Source organism: Camelus dromedarius, chromosome 11, assembly GCF_036321535.1.
Source record: "Camelus dromedarius isolate mCamDro1 chromosome 11, mCamDro1.pat, whole genome shotgun sequence".
Taxonomy (NCBI): Eukaryota; Metazoa; Chordata; class Mammalia; order Artiodactyla; family Camelidae; genus Camelus; species Camelus dromedarius.
This window is the reverse complement of record NC_087446.1, coordinates 63,521,104-63,539,085: the sequence shown is the minus strand read 5'-3', so window position 1 is coordinate 63,539,085 and position 17,982 is coordinate 63,521,104. Positions and strand designations below refer to the sequence as shown.

The 17,982-nt window shown below is 44.9% G+C and overlaps 1 non-coding gene across 1 annotated transcript; it reads right to left on the bottom strand.

Annotated features, from left to right (window-relative positions):
* Positions 1-908: 908 nt before the first annotated feature.
* On the bottom strand, positions 909-6,982 carry LOC105086401 (uncharacterized). The gene is made up of 3 exons (XR_010382964.1): positions 6,894-6,982; positions 1,119-1,181; positions 909-998 (listed from the first exon to the last, which is right to left on the bottom strand). It is a non-coding gene; the product is annotated as an uncharacterized LOC105086401 (transcript).
* Between the last annotated feature and the right edge of the window lie 11,000 nt (positions 6,983-17,982).

Sequence of the window (17,982 nt, the reverse complement as noted above, 5' to 3'; positions counted from 1 at the left end):
AATAGGCTCTCACTCTGCTGGCCCTGGGACAGTCCTTGCCCTGGGTAAGTTACTATACATTTGAAGGTTTGGGTCTCCATTTTTGCAACACTCCCCCTGCAGGCCTCCAGGGGACTGGCACACCTCTACAAAGGTGCTATGAAGGTGATACAGCAGGCTGACCCCGAGATCCTACTTTTATCATCATCCAGATACGCCCTCTCCATCCCTTTCCTATCTCAGAGCCCAGACAACACAGAAGAGCCGATATGATAATGCAGAGGAGCGAAATCAGGATAGAACCCGAAACTCTGGACTCTCAGCCCAAACATCCAACCGGGCTCAAAATGCCTTCAGAGCCCCAGCTGCCTTCTTCTCTGTCTGCACCTGCAGCTTCTGCCTCCCTCCATCTCCACTCCAGCAGCTCCTGCTAAATCGGAGCCTGAAATCAGATGTCAAGAATCTGCTTCTGACCTCCTCTGCCCAAATATTTGAGAAGTCACCTCACCTGCCACAGGAGGAAGGAGCAGGAAAGGAGAGAGAGAGGCCGCCCAAAATCAGCCTGGCTATAAATAGTGGGGAGAGGGAGGGCGGGGGAGCATGCAGGAGTCCCAGACCAGCCTGGTACATTTAGACATGTAGGTTTTCCCTAAAGGGGAAGTGAGACCAGGTTGTTGGAATGGAGAGGAATATTGGAGGTCAAGGAGGGGAATGAAGAAGCTGGAGGAATCCAGATAATGGAGGCAGCTCGATATTAGAATAAATAACCTGCCAGAGAACTTTTGTATTTGAGTCTGGAGTTTGGAAATTCATTCAATTAAAACCAATGCTGATACCGTGTGATTCCACTCATATAACACTGTCAAAATGACAGAACTGGAGAGATGAGGAACAGATTGCTGCTCGCTAGGGGACAGAGATGCGGGGGGGGGGGGGGTTAACATACAAAGATAGCACAGGGAGTTCCTTCATGGGGATGAAGAGTTCTGTATCTTGACTTCGGTGGTGGTTATTCAAACCTATATGGGAAATAAAATTGCATAGAACTACGCACACAGGCGCACACATATGAAAATGAATGCATATAAAAAACTGGGGGAAACGGAATAAAGCTTGTAGGCTAGTTAACAGAATTGTACCTGCGTCAGCAACCTGGTTCTGATACCGAGCCACAGTTACAGATGGTGTCACCACTGGGGGAGCTGGGGGGAAGGCACAAGGGAATGTACTGTTTTTGCAACTTCCTCTGCATCTGTAATTATTTCAAAATAATTTCAAAATATTTAAAAAAATTGATAAATGTCCGGACCCAGCAAAGACTTTGCCCCTTGTCTGAGTGGAAGCCAAGGTTTCTCCAGCCCCTCTGTCCCTCTTCCCCTCCCTCCGGAGCCCCTATTTTCCAGCTCCCCCAGATGACACATTTTCCAGCTGCTGTGTCTAGCTTAGGAGCAAACACTTTCAGAACACACTGCAGGGTTTACTTCTCCCTCCACCTCATCTGGCAGCAGAGCCTTGGAGCATATGTCCCAGGGCCAGCCTCTTCCTCCCCAACACACACAGCCTCAGGACTTTCTTACCGGCCCCCACCCCTCCAGCACTAGAGGCCTTCTGTGGCCTCTGAATTCTGGCTGTAGCCAAAGTTCGAACTCTGGGAGTGGCTGGGAGAGAAGGAATAGAAATGTGATCGAGGGGAGTCCTTTGAGAAGTGGCTTGACCACTGTGGTCTTGGAGGATCCAAGGGAAAACCCCTTGCGCCTTGGGGAGAAGGACTGGGAGGTCACTTCCCACAGGGAGCCATTCAGACTGTCTTGAGGGCCCTTTTTCTTTGAGTGTGGGCTTCATGCCAACATTTGGAACTTGGCCACACCACCAACGGCCCCCTCTTGAAGCCCAGCCAGATCTCCCAGTATGAGAAGCCTTCTCCGCTCACACCATGTCCTCCCTCAGTCCTCACCCAACCCTAACAACTCAGCAGCTTCCGGCCCTAATGCTTAGCCCAGCCAGTCAGCTTGGAGATCGCTAATTAAAGCTAACTCTGAAGGAGACCTCCAAAGAACAGGGAAATGAGTGGAGAAAAGAATTACAGAGTTGCGTTCACCCATTCTAAGAGAAAGTAATCCGGGTGGGAAATTGTAAGCAGAGGTGGGCAGAAAAAGATTTCAAAGTTCAAGAGTCATTCTCCGGTTATGTATGCAACTAGTGTCTGTCTCTACCAAAGGCAGGTGGACACTGAGGTTAGACAGTGAGCAACAAGGGTCTAGAACAAGAGCAGATGGAGGATGATATCAGCTGGGGTCCCCAGATGCAGGTACCCATGTCCTCTGCCCAGATCTAGGGCAAAGGAACAGCCAGCGCATGGGAGAGGAGGGCGGGGCTGATGTCTGCAGAGTCCTGGCACTCTCAACACTGACTATGAAAATGTCAGGAGGCTGTGCCAAGGTGGGTGAGGGTAATACAGCATGGGCCTGGCACTCTCCATGAGTCATCCTCTTCCCAAAAGTCACAGACTCTCAGCCAAAACCCCCAACACCAACCCCCTCATTAGCTCCTGCCCCCTGTTTCACATTCTCCTTGTCACCGTTCTCTGGCACCCCTTCCAACCCCAGCCTGTCTCTCCCAGCTTTGGGAGTGAGGCACTGGGCATTTTCCAATCTGCCTCTGTTTTGCTTGCTTACTGCAGTTGGAAGCTAGAGCCAGAGGGGGCGAGGACCGGGCCAGGCTGCCCTGCGATGCTCTCACTCTTCCCGCTTCTATTGACCAGCCACTTTCTGGAGCAGAGCCTCTTCCCAAACACTCCTCCTCTGCCAGGATTCCCTTCAACTGATGCCCCAAAAGTACAGAGGGGCACAGTGGCAGGAGACAGCGAGCCCTCCCTAAAAGTGCTTCTGGGCTCCCCCTCCTGGGGCCCCTCTCATGGAGTCTGCAGAGCAGCGCAGTGGTTACCCTCGGGATCTGGTATCAGACAGCCTGCGTCTGTGTCCTGGCTCTACTTCTTCATTACTACACTGCTCTGTACCGCAGATGCTTCCCTGCAAACTGGGGGCGACTATTACACTTCACACGATTGTTCTAGGGATTAAATGAATTAATACATGTAAAGTGCTTGATACACAGTAGGTACTCAGGAAATGTTGGGGAGAAAGTACACATTTAAGCGCAGACACATACACACGGTATCCAACACTTTCATTCAGAAGTTTTATTTTGGCACTTAATGTTCTGCTTTATGTTCCCACTTAACCATTTCACTCACTAATCTTTTGACAGCTGCTTATCTCCCAGGACTTAAGGTGCTACTCTGCAAAGAGCTGAATGACTTAATCTCCAACTGGGACTCAGGAAATTCATGAAGAATGTTTTATTCTAACTCAGTCAGTATCCATTTCTTCCCCAGTCCCCACAAGCAGATGTAATGAAGTCACTTTTCAACTATGTCACTGAATCACCAAGTGAGAGCATGCCAAAGTTGGAAATGGCCTTAGATGTGGTTCAGCCCCGTGATTCTCACCTTGGGTGCACATTAGAATCACCTGAACAACTTTTTTTTAAATACCTAAACAGGCTTAATTAATTAATTAGTCTGAGGCCGAGGAATTTCTTTTAAAACTTCCCCCAATGATTCTAATGTTTAGCCATGGCTTACAGTCACTGATTTAATCCAATCCCCTAATTTTACTAGGAGAAAACCAAAATCCAGAGTGGGTAAGCAACTTGCCCGATGTCACCCAGCATGTCAGTGCACCGTGCACCAAGAGAGATTGTGAATATTTGTAACGTTCATCACTGCTTCTTGTTGGGGTTAATCTCAGGGCATCTCTCTGTAGTTCAGAAAGGTGTTACATAATCTACCTTTTCCTTGGCCAGCAGCGCTTATTCTTCACGTTAAGACTTAAGTGAGTTTGCATTCCCTGACCACAAAAGGACAGAGAGGGAACTGCACGTTCACCACACATAGCCAGCCAAATCAGCAAAGCTCCCTAGGAGGCCGCTGGAAGTGCCTAAAGTGCTTCCTCTCTGCAATGATCACCCAGAGGCGAGGAATTTGGCCGGGTGGTGCAGGCCCTGGGATTTGCTCCCACTTCCGGCTTTCACTGCTGCCAACCCACAACACTGACTGCACCGCGCCTGCCTCCTAGCAGCACGCTGCCCTGTATCCTACATCCCATGAACCTGGGGCAGTAGAGGCCACCACCAGGCCAGGCCGCGGGGGAGATGGGAGCAAGATGACCGGAGCGGAGCATCCGGGGCAGGCCCCGGACACCCACCTTGGTCACCGCTCCCCGAGACCTCTGAGCTCACTGCACAGACCTCCCGGGAGCAAGCTAACCAGGAGACATGCATCCTGCGAACCTGGGGAAGCAGATGCTGCCCCTAAGCCAGGCCTCGGGGGAGATGGAGACAAATCCAGGGATTCACACCGGGCAGCATCCCCTCCAGCCACAGCCACCATTGCCCACCCACCACACCGCACAAGGCTCCCAAGGAGCTGGCCCACCTGGGGATATGCCTCCAGTGAACCTGGGGCAGCAGAGACCGCCCCCAGGCCAGGCCACGGGGAAGGTGGGAACAAATCCCCCAGCTCTCACAAGGCAGCTCCCCCTTATTCCACCTCCACAGCTGCCACACCTGCCATCGTCCCCGCTGCTCCCTGACTGGGCCACACAGGCCTCTAGGGCGCAGTCTGACCTAAAGACAAACCTGGGGCAGCAGAGACCGCACCCCACCAGGCCACGGGGGAGATGGGGGCAAATGACTGGCTCCCACAGGGCAGCCCCCCTCCCCACACCGCCACCACCAGGGCTACGGCCTCTGCCATCTTCCTAGCCCCCTGGCCGCACTGCGCCCGTGGTCTTACTAAAGTCGGTATAGAGGGAACATGTCTCAACAAAATAAAAGCTATTATGACAAACCTACAGTCACAATACCCTACCAAGAGAGCGGAAAGCCTTTCTGCTAAAATCTGGAACAAAGCAAGGATACCCACTGTCACCACTTCTATTCAATATTGTATTGGAGTTCCTAGCCACAGCAATTAAATGAGAAAAAGAAACAAAAGGGTCCAGACTGGAAAAGTAAATGTAAAAGTGTCATTATACGTGGGTGACATGATACTATATAGAGAAAACCCTGAAGGCTGTACACAAAAACTACTAGAGCTACTACCCGGCAAGGCAGCAGCACACAACATCCACACACAGATGTCAGGGGCCTTGCTTCACATGAAAGTAATAAACACTTTTAAAATTGCATCCAAGAAAATAAAATACTTAGGAATAAATCTGACCAAGAACGTGAAAGACTTACATGCAGAGAACTACAAAACACTGACTAAGGAAATTAAAGAGGACTTAAAGAATGGAAAGATATCCCAGGTTCTTGCACTGGAAGAATTAATGTTGTCAAAATGGTCGTCCTGCCCAGAGCAGTCTGCAGATTTAATGCAAATCCTATCATATCACCCAGGGCGTTTTTCACAAATTGCAAGAAATCATCCTAAAATTTATATGGAATCACAGAAGACCCAGAAATTACCAAAGCATTACTGAAGAAAAGACCAAAGCTGGAAGAATAACCCTCCCAGACTTCAGACAATACTACAGAGCTACAGTCATCCATGGTATTGGTGCAAAAACAGACATATGGATCAATGGAACAGAACAGAGAGCCCAGAAATAAACCCACAAACCTTTGGTCAATTAATCTTTGACAAAGGAGGCAAGAACATACAATGGAGTAAAGACAGTCTCTTCAGTAAATGGTATAGGGAAAACCGGACTGCTGCGCCTAAATCAATGAAGTTAGACTACTCCTTCGCACCATACACAAAAATAAATTGAAAATGGCTTGAAGACTTAAACATAAGACAAGATACCAGAGACCTCTTAGAAGAAAACATAGGCAAAACATGATCTGACACACAACTCAGCAATGTTCCCCTAGGGCAGTCTACCCAAGCAACAGAAATAAAAGCAAAAGTAAATAAATGAGACCTAATTGAACTTAAAAGCTTTTGCACAGCAAAGGAAACCATAAGCAAAACAAAAAGACAACCTACGAAATGGGAGAAAATATTTGCAAATGTTTCGACTGACAAAGACTTCATTTCCAGAATATATAAACAGCTCATACAACTGAATGACCAAAAAACAAACAACCCAATTCAAAAATTGGCAGAAGACCTCAACAAGCATTTCTCCAGTAAAGACATACAAACAGCCAATAGGCACATGAAAAAATGCTGAATATCACTAATTATCAGAGAAATGCAAATCAAAACTACAATGAGGTATCACCTCACACCAGTCAGAATGGCCATCATTCAAAAGTCCACAAATAAATGCTGGAGAGGCTGTGGAGAAAAGGGAACCCTTCTACACTGTTGGTGGGAATGCAGTTTGGTGCAGCCACTGTGTAAAACAGTAGGGAGACTCCTCAAAAGACTAAAAACAGACTTGCCAAAAACTTTTGATGGGGGGGCGGGCCAGGGCCAACAAACTCCCAAAGGCCTGGGCCTCGCCTCTTATTCCGCCCCAGGTCGCCTGTGCCCAGGAGGGTCCCAGGCGGCCTTCACTCGCCAGGCAGGCCCACCTACACAGGAAGGCCATGGCCTAAGGGCCAGCAGGTGGTGCTCCAGGGCCCGTCCTGCGCCCTCCCACCTTCCGGGGCTGCACCCGCTTTCCCAAACCCACATAGGAGAGGCGGCGAAGATGCGGGGTTCAGTCACTACTAATGTTGGGGGGGGCACCACGAACTAGGATCGCGGACCCCCGACAAGCCTCAGGGTCCTAACAGGCCGCCAGGCCCGGGCCTCACCTACGCACCCCTCCCTGTCTGTGCGCCTCCCCACCTGCGCAGCCCAGGCCTCACTCCCGGCTCCCCGACCTGGGCGCCCCCATCAGCGCCTCCTTACTTACCTGGCGGCGGCAGCTTCAGCGACGCCAAGCGGCGGCCCAGACCCCAGGCCGTGTTCCTCCTCGGGAGCTGGTCGAGGAGCACCCGGCTCCGGCCCAGCCTCCATGCGCTCTGGGCCGGTTCCGGCGTCCGCGCGTGCGCGCCCCTCCTCCTCCCGCCCGTAGCGCGGACCCTCGGGCTGGCGCTCCTGCTGTACCGGACTTGGCCACTGGGGCCGGGAGGGGCCGGGCGGTGGGGCCGACCCACCCCGCCCACCCACCGCCCGGCCCAGGCCAGCCGGGTCCCCATCCCCAAAACGGCCCCACCCCGCCACTGACCTGTCCCAGTACCCAACTAGAACCACCACCCACCCCGGGCCAGACCACACCCCTTAGTCCCACTCCCTGTGCTTGCCTCCCCTCCTCCCCATCACAGCCCCCTCAATGCTTAATTCTGTATTTTCTTACGCATAAACTTCTTAGGCCAGTGGCCTTCAAGTTGGAGCACACCTCGGGGTACACAGAGACTACGCAGGGCACGTGGGCACAGGTAATATGGGAGACAGATTTCCAGATCTCCATTTCCCACGTGTTACTCCTCAAAGCACACCCGTGACATGAGGCTGTCCTCTGTCTGCTAGCCTTTCATGGGAGCTTTTTCACACTCGATTAAAAGCACCACCAAATCTTCATCTGCATTACGCTGTCCCCACAATGCAAGGATAATGATCCAATGTGAATTATGGATGTTGATATTGGTGTAGTCAGTCTGATGAGCAGTAAACACTTCTGTAGATTAGGTGATTTCCATTTTTTTGCTTTCAGCAAAATTTAAGGCGGACCTAATGACATTGTTATCTGAATTAACAATAAGAGTAGTAATTAATATTATCATTATATATTAATTATTTTTAAAATCACATAGCTATCACCAAAATAAAAAGTTATAATAGTAATAGTTTATTACTTTACAAATAATACTTTATTATTGTTGTTTTTTTTTGACGATAGGTCTCTGTGTGATTTTTTTCACCCCTGTCTTGGAGGGGATATAGAAGAGTTCTGTTACATTGCTATAAAATAGCTCTTTCTTGCCATCTCTAGTTTTTATAAAAATCAGCTCTCTTAGCACCTATATCTTTAAAAAGGAACACTGAAATACAATTTGATGTTGAACTATGTCATTCCAGAAACAAGAAATAGTCATCCTGTGTGTGAATTCTTAAAAGTCTTGCCCCATATTAGGATGTATTTCAAATAAAAGTTTACTTTCACATTGAGTAAATTAACAAATTCATAATATATTTCACATTTTGATCAATGTGTACCAAAATGAAACTCAATCTAAGAAATTATTTAATAGAGGATTGTGTTACTTAAAATTTAAAAATAAGTTTATGTACAAATTTTTGTTGTAGAAACTTACATAAAATATAATATTAATACATGAGTAAAACTTTGGGGACAAATGGAATGAATATATGATTTGAAGGTTAAAAATGAACAGTATGTAATCTCTGACTATTAAAAAAAAATCTCACTGATTTTCTTTAATGAATGATGGTGAGTTCAAATCACTATCACTTTAAGATCCTTTTATTCATAAAAGGAGAAATATGATTAAGTAACTGAATGTGAAATATGATGAACATTATACCCTTAAGCTAATATTCAACAATTTTAGATACCAGTTAACAATATACTAGTGAATACTTGCTGTTTACAAATTATTTTAGGTGTTAAGCAAGAAAGGATGTTTGAAAATCACTGGCTTGGGGATTGCAGGGTTTTTTATTTGGGTATTTTATAATCACTTCTGGAAAAAGATGTGCATGTTTTTCATAAACATGTAACTGCAAGGCCCTGAGCTGCCATTTATACACATCTGGTCACACAGACACCAGACATTCACTATCTGCCTTATGTTTGGTCTATTTCCTGTGTTTATTCAGGTACTCCTCTTGATTTAAAGATGACGAATGATATTTCTGTCAGTTACAGTAATTTAAAATATTTGCTCAGCAAGACAAGATTTGGCATTCTGGGGTGTTTTGTATACTATACTAATAAGTTTTCTAAATGTTCCCCCTTATACTTGTCTGTTTCCTTTTTGCAGGTAACAGAAACGAAAATAAGCTCTGTCCTGAACTTCCCAGCTGTCATGAGAGAGTCGGTAAATAAGAGTATCTCTGTTTTGAAAGTGATTCATAACCATCTTCTAATCACAAAATTCCTACTTAATCTGGCAGGTTGTGGAAATATCTGGGCAACTGTTCAGCACCCCTTGCTTGATTTATAGACTAGCCACCTTGTTTTGAGAAGCACTTCATTTAAAACATGCTATGCACAGTTAGATGCTGAACTTGAGGAGTCGACAGGCTGAACTTGCTGGGAGGTGCCCGCTGCCCCAAGGGCCCAGGGACATTGGCCACAGTGCACAGAGGCTGTGAACCCCCTGCAAAGGCCTGGGAACTGGAGTTCCTTTCCTCAGACTTGTCTGAAGTCTGCACCTGCAGTCCAGGTGTCTCAAACATATTAGAAATATTTCTTTAAAGGCAAAGAGGGAAAATGTTTAGTAATAAGAAACAAAACCCTAAGTGGGCTCTGGAGACAGAGGCTCACACTCACACCCTGTACTTCCACTCACTGAGGATAATGTTTCCTCCCATGGTTGGTCGGTTGGTTGGGTTTTATTTCTATATTTGAAGGGTTAGGACAAGTTGCACAAACAGTAGGTACGAGGTTAATATTAATATTAATTAATTTTAGTCCTTTCTCAAAATACAAAGGATTTTGAAGAAAATTAAAGGGAAGATTTAAAGTCTATTTAAAAGATAAATCTTACTTTCCATTACCGTGGTTTAAAAAAAAAAAAAAAAGCAGCTGTGAAAGCAGTTAAAACTCTTACCAGGGATGTCCTTACATCCTGGTCCATCATCCTTGTGGAGAGAAGTCACAAGCCGCGGGCCTGAGGCCCAAGGGGAAAACCCCCCAGTGCAGGATGCCCGGCCCCCCGCAGGCCAGCTCCCCAGCCTGCCCCGGGCCCGCAGACAGGTTGTGTGACCATCATTCTCCAGATGTGCACACATTTGCTTTGCACTTTTGGAAGCTCGAACCATGTCCTCGGGTCTCCCAGAGGGACACAGCAAGTGCTGGCAGCCCTGGTCTCTGGGCTTGGTACCTGGGCCTGTGCCTCCTCCGTCAGCATCCGCCCCGGCCTCTCACCTGCCCTGTGACCATCCGTGGGAACACGGCAGCTCCGTGTTGGGGGCTGTCCTGGCTGTGTGGGGCTGAGCAGCACCTGTGGACTAAGTCCACCTGGAGCCAGTAGTGCCCCCTCCCCAGCTGTGACAACCACAAATGGCCCGGACTTTGCCTTTTGAGAACCCCAGGTCTGGTGGCCTCCCCGGGTGTCCTGTCTGGCTCGCTAAACATGACACTCACAGTCCTACAGAGGATGTGGCCCCACGTGGCCTGGGTGGAACCTTGGTGCCGGGATCAAGTTGCCTACCCAGCTCATCACTGCAGTAAATGTGAAACAGCCCCAAAGCTGTGTTCTCTTACTTCTGGCTGCTTCTTGAAGGGCAACTTCGAAAGGCTGAGATCCTTCTTCTGAGTCTGGGGCCAGATGGGTTGGCTGCACGTGGGTTACACTATGCAGGCTTCACCAAGAAGTAAAAAGGCAGCGGAGTCCCATGGACCCAGCCTTCCTAGCTGCGAGCCTTAAAGTAGCTGCCAGTCACCGAGGCTGATTATGATCTGCCTCCTGTTAAGTGTGGCCCTGATTTGGGAGAGAAAAATAACCTCTATTTGAATTAAACTTGAATATTATGACAAAAATGATCAATTGCTTTATAGATCCCCCAGATTTGGTTTTTTAAGTGCAAGAATGCAAAACTTGAAGTAACAAGCATCACTCAGGAGGGCAGGCACCTGTGTGTGCGGGCCGCTCAGTGACCCTGTGGGCTGGGCTTCCGTGGCCTCCAGGGTGGTCTCCCTTCCTGGAAGAACATGTCTCCTTGGCTCATCAGTTCTTAATGAATCATTTTGTGGACGTTAAACATCTCCTATGGAAGTTATCCCTAATATTCACAGTAAAGAGGAGCTTTACAGCATCTAGCTCACTGAAGACAAAGCTAGCGGCAGGCATGGCACCTAGTGGCTCATGAGCTGTCCCCTTCTGGGAGCACCTGCCTTCACTCAGGCCAGGCTCCCTGCTTTGTTTCCAGGTGGATGAACTTTCCCAACAGACTAAACTCCTGACTCCTAAACTCTTCCCCGGGGAGGTGGGGGTTTTGCCTGACGAGTCAGCTGGGTGAGGTGTCCGGCACACCCACGTCTGCCTGTCTTAGCCACGTCCCTCCCCAGCTCTGCCAGCATGAGCCCCCGCGTCAGCCTCGGCTTGGCTCCAGCCTGGACGGAAAGAGGGGCCTCCTGCATCCCAGCAGTGCTGCCCCCTCCTCACCCGTCTATCTCTTTACTGCTTTACCCTTGTCTCATCTGGAGACGACAGTTAGAGCAAATTAGAGGGCAGGGAGTGAATCAAGTCTGCGATCCCCTCTGCCTTTTCTCTTCCTCAGTTCCTAATATCTTTTCTCCTCTAATTATTCATCATAAAATATATTCCTACAGCCACTAGGCAACACTCCAGGTGTCAGTGATTACCAAGGAGCATCAGCATCAGCTGTTACTATTCGCACGGTCTGGATAGCACAGGGATGCAGGAGAATAGACTAATTCCCCTTGAAATTTTGCTCTGCTGAATCTCGGCTCTGTCTGTTGAATGCAATTTAAGATGTGTGTGGTTGCTGAGGACCCTGGGGTGTAATCTCTATAGTGGTTAAGAGCGCTGGAGACAGACCTCCCAGAGTCAGCTCCCACCCCTGGGACAGACCACTTAACGTTGGCAAGTCTCGGTTCGTATTCTGTGCAGTGGGGACACGTGGGCATGTGCAGCACCCACCACAGTGCCCGGCTCAGTGGACAGGAGAGACTGACCGCGCACACAGGGAGGGACACCTGTTACCCTGCCAGCAGCATTCCTACGCATCTTTAATTTTGCAGTTAGTGCTCCAAACAGGGTACGTGTGCGGAAGCTAAGACGGCTGTGGCTTTCAGAATATTCCCCGATGCTCACAAGCACCTTTCACTTGCTGCTTCCTGTTGTCCATCATGTCTGGGGGACAAGAGGGAGGAGGAGTGACTTGAGGGCTTTCACTAGTTAAGTTCGGTTACTTGAGATTGAGCTCCATAGGGAGGTCATGAGTATAATTATTGATAAGAAAATAATGTTCAGAATGATTTTTCTTCAACATCAACTTGCATTCTTGTGATCTGGTGACAACGTGGCGTGGCATGAGGACTGGTCTCAACATAGTGTGACAGCTACTTTCCCTGGTGCTCAGCAATGACTGTTTATCAGTATATTGGTAGTCATTCAACTGGTTTTGATTTGATCCAGGCTCTGTCAAGTTTTATTCTTTTAGTGACATACTTTTAGCCTTATTTCTTAAAATTAATAGATTAAAAATAAATACACTATAAAATATAAAAATATAAAGAACTTCATTTTATGGAAGGACTATTCCGGTAATATTGCTAGTGGGATTAGTTATTATTAAGGTTATTTCTCTGGGAGAACTCAACTACAAGACACGTGCTTTATAAAAGAAAGAGCTATAGCACCATCTTGTGTGAGATACAAATTCAGTGCTTCAGTCAAGGTAGTTTAATTAAAGTGATGACTATTTTTATTTCTTACTGACAGGCCAAGTTCAGTTTATTTTTATTGTTATAGTATTATAGGCTCAAATAAGTAACTGGCTTTAGAATTTGGTTATTTATATTTTCTGTATATTTGCTCTTAGATGCAAGCACCCAATGGCCTAATGTATGCACAAAATTGTACAGAACTTGGAAATGCTGGATTCCATGTAGCCGAGGACACAGAAAGTGTGTTTCTGTAGAATTCTTGTGATGCTACACAGTTTATGGTATTTGATGTCTTTCACTCGTGTTACCCACTCAATTCTCAAGGTATTTCTTCCCAGTACAACATCCATAATTCTAGACGCAGTGTAGAAGTTCCTGTTAAACACGTGTAGACGTGCTTCTTGATGCGCAAACTTGAATTTCGTCTTTGTTTTGAGAGAAGGGATCCAGTAAGCACAGCAGGAGAACAGCCATAAAAGCCTGGGGGAGGTAAGTGTCTGCAGCTGCAATGGCACGGGCACCGGGGCCGGAGTCCTCAAAGCCAGTGACTGCACAGCTCGGTGTTCATGTTAAGGCTGTAATGATCCAATCAGGAGCACAAGGCTCGACTTTCATCAGATAACTATAGTTCATGGAAACTATCCTGACTATCCTATTAAGACAGGAAAAACTCAGAAATGTTATAGATTATTCAAAATTTAAACTCATAACCACAAATATTTGCTAAACACACGTTTAAGTACATAATCGAACGCAGTTTGACGCGTGTGGATTTAGGGAGTGTTATTACCAAATGTGTGCTCTTCACAATGGGGTGAAATCACACAGCCCACGTGCTTCCAAGGCGTCCGCACACCAAGCCCCGAGTTGTTAATGGATATCCTGCTGACACATGCTTCCAGTTTCCTCATAAAAATGTGAATAATTTAAATACTTTTTCTTATTTTAGGTAATTGAAACCAGCCTGCAGAAGTGACAGCACTGTACTCTTCTGCAGGACAACAGCCGGGGGACTTGAATTTTCAAGCTGGAGACGGAATCACAGTTTTATCAAAAAGAGACTCACATTTTGATCGGTGGGAAGGAAAGCTCCGAGGTCAAACTGGCATTTTTTCCAGCCAACTCTGTTACCATGAATTAAAGTTTATATTATTTCCTTCTTTGAGAATTACAAGAAAATTATTTCTACACTCACAGGATTTTCTATCCAGTTAAACAATGTTTAATACAAGCTCAAAATCTCTTCTGTTTATTCCATAAACTTTTACCCTGTATGTTAAACATTTTGTTCTTCTATATATAAATATTTACCTTACATATCTTTAAATACTTTCCACTAATTTTATTACATATACTATTTAAGAGTTAATGTCTTCCAATTTATATGGTCACATTTCTTTTGTGTTCATTTTCGAACATCCATAAACATTTGATTTGGCTTTTTGTATGTAATGGCTTTAATTTGGGAAGCTTAAGGATGGGGGCATGAATTCTAACTTGGTATTAAGTAATAATTAGAGTTGTAGGTACTAACTAGAATATTAATTCTTAAAATTATTTCTATACCTTTAAAAATTACATATATATGTTTCTTGTACACATATGTAACATGCTATCACAAACAAATTCAACCATTATTAAAAGATGACATCTATTAACTTTTTTCTTTGTGAGGTTATGTTCATTTGTAGCAGTAGAATAAATTTATGTTGACATGGTTCTGTTGTCCTTAAATAAATGTTTTTAAATGCTGTTCGTGTTTCGTAAAGTAACCAGAGGTCTGTGTTTGGTCTGCAGGTTAAAACTCACCTCCGTGATTGTACAGCGAAATTCTTTTTTTCAGTTTTATTAACATAAAGTTGATAAATAAAATTGTAAAATTTTTAAAGTGTCTGTGATTTGAATTACATGGACGTTGTGAAAGGATTCCTACTGAGTTAATGAACACATCTAAAATCTCACATACTTTTTTATTTGATGAGAACCCTTAAGTTCTACTCTCTAGCAAATTTCAGTCGTAGAATGCAACATTATAATTGTAGTCACCACACTGTACATTAGATCCCCAGAACATACTCCTCTTACAAACTGAAAGTTTGTACCCTTTGATCAACATCTCTTAATTTCACCCACCTCCCAACCCCTGGTCGACACCAATCTGGTCTCTTTCTATGAGTTTGGCTCTTTTGTATCCCATTTGAGATCATACAGTATTTATTTGTCTTTGTCTGATTTATTTCATTTAACATAATCCCCTCAAGTTTCATCCATGTTGTTGCAAATTTCAAGATTTTCTTCCTTTGTTTATATATATATATATATATATATATGTATCATTTTTTCCTTGTCCATTCATCTGTTGATGAACATTTAGGGTTTTCTGTATATAATAACATGTCAGCTGTAAACAGAGATAATCTTACTTCCTCCTTTCCAGTTTGAATGCCTTTTATATCTTTTTCTTGCCTAATTGCTCTGGCCACGGCTTCCAGTATAATGCTGAATAGAACTGGTGAGGATGGATGTCCTGATTGTTCCTGATCCTGGAGGGAAAGCTTTCAGATTGCCACTGTAGAGTATGATGTTAGCTGTGGGCTGGTCAAACATGAGCATGGTGTTTAATCTCCACATATTTGTGAACTTTCCAGTTTTCTTCTTACAATTGATTTCTAGTTTTATACCATTGTGGCCAAAAAAAAAAAATGCTTGATATGATTTCAGTCTTCTTAAATTCCTTAAGACCTATTTTGTGCCTAACATAGACTCTATCCTGGAGAATGTTCCATGTTCACTTGCGAAGAATGTGTATTCTGCTGCTATTGGATGAAATGTTCTGACGTGTTCTTTAAGGCCAGTGTTTCCTTACTGATTTTCTGTCTGGGTGATCTATCCATTGATGAAAGTTGGGTATCAAAGTCCCCTGCATAATTTTGTATTGCTGTCTATTAATATTTGCTTCATATATTTAGCTGCTCCCATATTGGGCACAGAAATATTTGCAAATGTTATAGCCTCTTGTTGAATTGACCCCTTTATTGTTATATAATGACCTTCTCTGTCTCTTATTACAGTATTTTGATTAAAGTCTATTTTTTCTGATGTAAGTACAGCTACCTCTGCTTTCTTTTGTTTTTGATTTGCGTGGAGTATCTTTTTCCATCCCTTCACTTTCAGTCTGCATGTGTCTTTAAAGCTGATGAATCTTTTGTAGGTAGCATATAGTTGGGTCTTATTTTTTTTAATCCATTTAGCTACTCTGTGTCTTTTGATTAGAAAATTTAGTCTATTTACACTTGAACTAATAATTGATAGATAAGGACTTACTATTGCCATTTAGTTGATTATTTCTTGGCTGTTTTGTAATTCCTCTGTTCCTGTCTTCCTCTCTTCCTCTCTGTCCTTGTGATTTGATAATTTTATGTAGTGCTATTCTTAAATTCTTTTCTCTTCTTCTTTTGTGTATCTACTGTATATTTTTGCTTTGAGCTTACCATGAGGCTTACAGAAAACATAAGTCTGTTTTAAGCTGGTAACTTTGCACACATATTAAAGTTCTCCATTTTTACCCCCCCCCACATTTTATGTCTTTAATATCACAATTTATCTATTTTTACCTGTGTATCCATCAACAAATCATCATAATTATAGTTACTTCAATGTTTGTTATTTAACCTTCATACTAGATTTATAAGTGATTTCACCACCATCAGCATTAAAATAGGGGAGTATTCTGAATGGAACTATTTTTAATTTTACCAGTGAGTTTTATGCTTTACTATGTTTTCCTGTTACTAATTTGCATCACTTCATTTCCTCTTGAAGGACTCCCTTTAGCATCTCTCGTGAGGCAATGTTAGTGGTGATGAACTTCTTCAGCTTTTGTTTGTCTGTAAAACTCTTTCTCTCTCATTTAATTCTGAAGGACAGCTTTGCCAGGTAGAGGACTCTTGGTTGATGGCTTCTTCTTTCAGCATTTTGAATATATATCATCCTGAGAGACTTCCTGAGTCAGGACATCTGTTTCTCTTCCCAGTTTAGCGAAGTTTTCAGCTATTATTTCCTTGAATAGGCGTTCTGCCTCTTTTCCTCTCTCTTCTCTGGAATGTCTTTAATCTACATGTTCGCCTGCTTGGAGGTTCCTGAAAGTCCCCTAAGTATCTTCACTCTTCATTCTTTTTCCTTCTTGCTCTCTGCTTGAATAAATTCTACTGCCCTGTTTTCAAGTTTGTTGATCATTCCTGTTGATCAGTCTAGTCTACTATTGAACTTCCCAGGTGAACTTTTCAGTTCAATTATTTTTATTCTATTTTTCAGTTCTATGATTGCTGTTCTGTACTTTTCAATATTTTCTGTCTCTTGTTGAAGTTTTCACTTTGTTCATGCATTGCTCTCCTGAATCACTGAGCATTTTTATGACAGTTATTTTAAACTCTCTCTCAGAATAAATCATTTCTATTTTATTATGGTAAGTTTCTGAAGATTTAGCTTGTTCTTTTGTTTGGAATCTATTCCCCTGTTTCTTCATTTTCCTTGACTCTCTGTGTTGGTTTCTGCACATTAGATAAAACCACCACCTCTGCCAGTCTGGATGGAATGGTCTCCTGCAGGAGTTGAACCCTGGCAGTCAGCCCAGCCTGAGGTCCTGGTTGTCTGTCTGAAACCTCTGCGATTGTCCAAACTGCTATCTTTGTTTTTAGTGGCTCCCTAGACTCATCAGGTTTCCAAAGGGGAAACTCTCAGGCAGCGCCTAAATGTGGGTTGATTGGAAGCTGGACCCTCAGGCAGGACTGAGAAAGTGTGTAATGAAGCCCTTTCTTTGGAGAAACTGGGAGATGAATGTTTTTACTAGCTCACTCCATGCTGAGCTGTGGGGTATAGCTCGGGGATATTCCTGTGTCCATTTAAAAAGTGTGTCTTTGTTTCAGCTCTGTGGGACTCGGGAGTGTAAGTCCTGCAGGCTACCAAACCTGGGTGATTGGGGGCCCAATCCTCGAATGGCAGCTATAAAAGCTGGGGCACTAGTTGTGTGGACAAACTCCTTCCAGTGACATGCTTGGTTTTACTGTTGGAGTGAGCCAGAGGGAGAAGGCGGGGCTCTGGGGAGGGTCACAGCTGGCACCAGGGTGTGTGCTAACTAGATGCTGGGCCCCAGGCAGCCCTTTGCAAAGTCTGCAACCAAACCCCTTCCAGGGAAGTGGAAGCAGGAAGATCACATTTCTACCTGCAACCTCTGAGCTGGGGCCTCGGGGAGTAGCCCAGGGGGTGCTGGTGCTCCCACTGGTTTCGTTTGCTGCATTCCTGTGGGGCTGGTGGACACAGGCCCTGCTGACTTTCACAGCTCAGTGACCTGGAGCTCACCCCTTGGATGGAAGCCTTAAAGTTGAGGGGGGTGCGAGTTGTT